The following is a 6,000-nucleotide window of genomic DNA, read 5'->3' as shown; positions in this document are numbered from 1 at the left end:
TAATGCGTAGAAATGCCCCAGACTAATAGATATTTAATTTAATACAAAGAAACTTATTTATTATTTATTCTTATAGTTCTTTTTTGGGGATGGGGCAAAAGGGACAGGAACAACATAATTTTTTATCCGGCAGTTATAATTTATTTATAATTTGTAATATAATATTTAATTCAACCAACAAAAATACATATAATTAATTTATCATAAAATATTGAAATAAACATACATAAAGACTGCCAATGACAAAAAGAGTTGGCACGCACAAGAAGCAAATATACATAAAAAAAATTTAGTTATTAATATATATTATATTTTAAAATATAAAATACATATTAAAATTATATAAAATAATATATATTAATACACATATTATATTATGAATAATTTTATGATTGAACTTTTAAATACGCATAGCTTTTTTTTTCAAAAAATATCCTGAAAAATTATATGCTCAAATCTTGTTCAAGAGTTTTAAATAATATGAACTAAAAGTTTGTATAACTACTTAATAAATATTTTTATAATTTTATTCTTTATTATAATATCAGAAATTAAAATTTAAATGGTAATATAATAATTTTTTAGAATTATATTTATCAAAATAGTGATTGGGTAATTTGGTTTTTTTATCCTTGAGCGTTTCTATTCTATTATTTATAAAAAAAATGTAAAAATAAATAAAAATTTCCAATCTCTTTGTCTTCAGAATAATAAAATTTATAAATACTATTTAAATATTCAAAGTCATTCATTCCCCTCCTAGCTCCCATCCAGCAAATTCCTCTAAAGCCAAACTAATAAATGCAATTTTTAATATCTAATTAATTTTGATCTTTTTCTTTAAATACAATTTAAATGATTTATTCTTTCTTAACATTTTTGGAACAAAATAATTTTTCAGTAGTAATTAACTTTATAGTAATTCTCTCAATAATAATTTTTCAGTCAAAATTATCTTATATACTCTCAATTTTTTATTTTAAAAATTGATGAATTGACTGATTTTATTTTAAAATTTAAAAATTCTTAACATTAAAATACATTGACTGATCATAAAAAAATAGTATTGACCCTTTAAAATCAAATGTAGGTCATTCTTTTTTTGGTAAAAAAAAAATAGTATTAAATAATTAATTATTTTTTCTTAATAATTTTGGTCAAAGTTTTTATAATAACAAAAAGTTGAAAAATATCAAATTTAAAAAATGTTTGTATGTTCTCAAATTTTGATTTTAAACATTTTTGATACATTTATAATATTTTAAAATTTGAAAATCTGAAGAGTTTGTGAAAATCACAAATTTATATAATCCGTTTACATTGCAAATAACTTCTTATCACATTATAAAATAATATCAAATTAGATATAGTTATATTAGCACCTCATTAAATGGGCTATATAGCTCATTATTAATTATTTTTGTTTTCTACAGATATTAAAAATTGATTATGAATATTTAAATTTTATTATCTTTCCATCAAAAGAGAAACTCCAAGGTGATATAGTTTTCCTATATAAATAGATAATTCGAGCATTACTAACACATCAATTTGAAAAATGGAATTCACCCAACTTTTGTTTCATATCATTGTTTGCTTCTTTTTCCTATCACTTGTTTACAACACTATAAATGCTACTAAAATTAATAACCCTGAGGTAGGTTTCAACAGTGATGTTTTAGGTTTTGACAGTATCATTTCAGTTGGTCCAAATTCAATTCATAATGAAGTACTAGCGCTGTCAAATTCAAATGGACCTTCTCCTAGAAAATACTCTTTCACAAAAAATATAGGTCTCGACCGTATCGTTCCGGCTGGTCCAAATCCATTACATAATGAAATGCCGGTGCAGCCAAACCCAAATGGACCTCCTCTCAGAAAATACTCTTTCTCAAAAATTATAGGTCTCAACCGTATTGTTCCAGCTGGTCCAAACCCATTACATAATGAAGTACCGACGTTGCCAAACCCAACTGGACCTCCTCTTAGAAAATATTCTTTCTCAAAAATTATAGGTCTCGACCGTATCGTTCCAGCTGGTCCAAACCCATTACATAATGAAGTACCGGCATTGCCAAACCCAACTGGACCTCCTCTTAGAAAATACTCTTTCTCAAAAATTATAGGTCTCGATCGTATCGTTCCAGCTGGTCCAAACCCATTACATAATGAAGTGCCGGTGCTGCCAAACCCAAATGGACCTCCTCTCAGAAAATACACTTTCTCAAAAATTATAGGTCTCAACCGTATCGTTCCAGCTGGTTCAAATTCATTACATAATGAAATGCCGGCGTTGCCAAACCCAAATGAACCTCCTCTCAGAAAATACTCTTTTTCAAAAACTATAGGTCTCGACCGTATCGTTTCAGTTGGTCCAAACCGAGTTCATAATAAAATGTCAGCGCTGCCAAATTCAAATGGACCTCCTTCCAATAATTAATATTTTTCAAAAGATACAAACCTCAACCATAATGTACTATCTGGTCCAAATCTAATCGATAATCCAGCACTGCAAAGTTATTCTCTAGAAACATAAATCATGACCATGATATTTCCGGTAGTCCAAATCCGATTAGTCATAAGAGACCGGCAATACTGGAAGGTCCTCCTTTCAAAAATTTTCTCTAAAGAACATGTAGATCATCACTATATATATTGTTGAATAAGTTTACCAGGTTATGTCCACTGTTAGTGTAATGCAACTATGCACGTTTATTAATAAATTTCCAGGTTATATTTTATTCGTTGTCTTACATTTTAGTTTTAATATATCGTTATGATCGAGTATGAGACTTTAATTTATTTTGGTTCTTATATATATTGCGTGATTATTTTATATTTCACCTATTAAAACAACAAACTGGACCAAGCATTTTTTTTTCTCTCTCGAGATTGCTTTATTTTTTTCACCTAAAACAAACCACCATTTAATTTGTATGCCAAAAACAGGTTTAATAAGGTAAGATCAGTTTCACGTATATATAACTATAACAATAGAACCAAAAAAATCCTCATAAATTTTATGCTTAATTTGTTTCTTAAAAGACGTTCTCTTCTTTAATCATACGTATATATAGTACTACTACTAGGGTATATATGATGAATTTATAAAGAATAAAACATTTATTAACAAAAATCTTCATTAAAAAAAAAAAAAAAACTCTACCAAGAACATTTTAAACTCTACAAAGAGGATATTCTGTTTTATTAAGACATTGCGATCAATATTATCCTTAAAATTAAGTTTGCATTCATGCACTTCGATCTGAATGCCTATACTTTTTCATAAAACGAAATCTCCACATCAACACTCAAACCCTATTTTTTCAACTTTTCTATTGCACCTCTTGTACCTTTTCTTCATCTCATTCTTCTTCTAATTATTATTATTATTATTATTATTATTATTATTATTATTATTATTATTATTATTATTATTATTATTATTATTGAGAATTCAAATAAATAGAATTCAGAGATCATCATCATCAAAATACGATTTAGAAGAGGCATGAAATTATAAAATAAATTAAATTTGGTAAATTCTACGATACTGAAATCTATTTTCTTCCTCACATGTAAAATTGTAGTGACTCATTTTTAATTGCAACACATGTCTACATAAAACACTAATTTTTATATATGTAGTCTTTTATCCGAATTAGATTATTGACACTAATTATAAATACTAATTATAGTATTAAAGATAAAAATTTTATAATTAAAAAATAAAAAATATTTATTTTATTATTTTAAATATTATATTGTTAATGTATAAAAAGATTATGCCATCTAAAGTTCAAACCAAAGACAACAAAAATAGTTTGTGCATTAATTTCCGCTAAACTATTACACATTTTTATGAATTCATGCCACTACTAGAAAACTAATTATTACAGACGGATATTTCTAATGGATTTTATCCTACGGAAATACAGACGAAATTTTAGAGAGATTTTTTGTTGGAAAACAAAAAAAATGAATTAGCATAAATTACAGGCAGAAAAGAGAATCTATCGATAATTCTGTCGAAAAAATTAATTTTTTTCGTGGAAAATGGTTACAGACAGAAAATCCGTCCGTAATTAAATGGACAAAAACGTTGTGTATTATTAAATTATTACAGAAAAAAATCCGTCTGTAATTCAAAATTTTCCGTCGAAAATATTAAAATAAGAGTTTAATTCTTGTTCCTCTCTTCATTTCTCAGAACACCCCATCCTTCGCGGGCTCCTCACCCATCCCCTCCAAATCCTTCATCGGTGGCACCTCTCACCGTTGCACTGCCGTTGTCCGAAACTCCATCACACCCCTTTCCCAATCTCTCCGTCACACCCGTTCACCAGTCTCTCTCTTTCAGCTTCGACGCCGATGAATTTCGCAACCCTCTCGACACCGTTTTCTATCGCTGCTCATTGAAGCTCGTCAGCGTCGTCGCCGCTTCTACATTTTCTTCTTATCGCCGTTGATTCAGGTAGGCTCCGTCGTCCCTTCCGATAACATTGATTCTCTTGCCATTGTATCTGCTTTGTTCTAAAAACAATTTAGGATTTTGTTACAGACACAGAGATGGAAAGCTTTATGTGAAGGAACTCCAATTTGTTGAGCATTGAATTGAATCAGATTGGGTATATTTTGGAATGAACTTTGTTGAATATGCATTCTACCTGTTTGTTGTTTTGTCTATTTCTGACTCTCTGTTGTTGTTGTTGTCTCTTTGGGGTTAGCCTCATTCTTCGGGATAAATTAGGAATAGATTTTATGTGTGTGAAAGTGGAATGGACTTGTAAGGTCTCGAAATCCATGGAGATCAATGGTAAATTAATTTGGCATAAGAAAACATGCTTGCGCTTTTCAATCAAATAATGAGCCTTTCAACCTTCAAGTCCTTATGTTTATTTGTTAACATTCTCTTAAAATGCTGATTCTGTAGCCGTTTCTAATGTTCTACTTCAATTTCTTGCAGAATTGGTTAGTTTAGTTTTGGAGCATCCGTTTCTAAAGCTGTTACCAACAGTCTTACTATTTTCATTTATTAAGATATATGCTCCCACCATTTCTGATCTGCAAGTGAGTGTGTATTGCCAATAGTCCTTGTATTATTGAATATTTGAATTGTAAGATATGTTCAATGATGTGTTGTTTATTTTGGTCTCTTCAGAGATTTATCCCAGCTGAATTTGGAGCAGACCCTACCAAAGTTCAAATATATGACTTGGAGGATGGCCACAATTTATACGCACCCAAACTCAGAATTTGCCAGATGGTTGAGGCCGAACGCATTCCATATACCTGCATTTGCTGCAATTTCTTCATGAAGATTTTGCTCCATTCTCTTGTTCAGCCAGGCTTAAATGCTCCTCCTAGTGACAAGGTTACCATATTTGGTGATGGGAACAAAAAAGGTCTATTTGATCGAAGATGATTGCTAATTTCTAATCACATAATTATTTTTCTTTTTGTTTGATGCTTATTCATGAAGGGTTTCTTTGCAGGCGTATTTGTTAAGGAAAATAATGTCGCTACCTTCACTATTAGCACAGTTGATAAACCCCGCACCTTGAATAAAGTGTTGTACTTGAGACCCTCAGAAAACATTTGTTCTCTGAATGAACTAGTCGAGATGTGGGAAACTAAAATTGGGAAGAAGCTTGAGAAATCACACATCTCAGAAGAAGAGCTGATCAAGAAAATTGAAGGTAATACTTTGACTTCAAATTGATTGTGACTATGTTGCTGCTTCTTGTCACTTTTGTCAATTAAGCATCAAGATTCTAGATGGCATGAAAAATCATCTCATGTTAAGACTGACAGGGATATGAAGTTTCTACTTAGATATAGAGAAAAGTAAGGCAAACTTCTTGTCGCTTTAGTCTGAAACTTTCAAACCCTCAAAACTTAAAGGGGTTTGGTTTTGTTTCGCTTCCATTGTGTTTCACTCACTCTTCGCTTTCAATTCATCCATTCCCAATCAGAATCAAAATCAGAATCAGAATTAGA

The sequence above is a fragment of the Arachis stenosperma genome, chromosome 10, assembly GCF_014773155.1.
Source record: "Arachis stenosperma cultivar V10309 chromosome 10, arast.V10309.gnm1.PFL2, whole genome shotgun sequence".
Lineage (NCBI taxonomy): Eukaryota > Viridiplantae > Streptophyta > Magnoliopsida > Fabales > Fabaceae > Arachis > Arachis stenosperma.
This window is presented reverse-complemented; position numbering follows the sequence as displayed.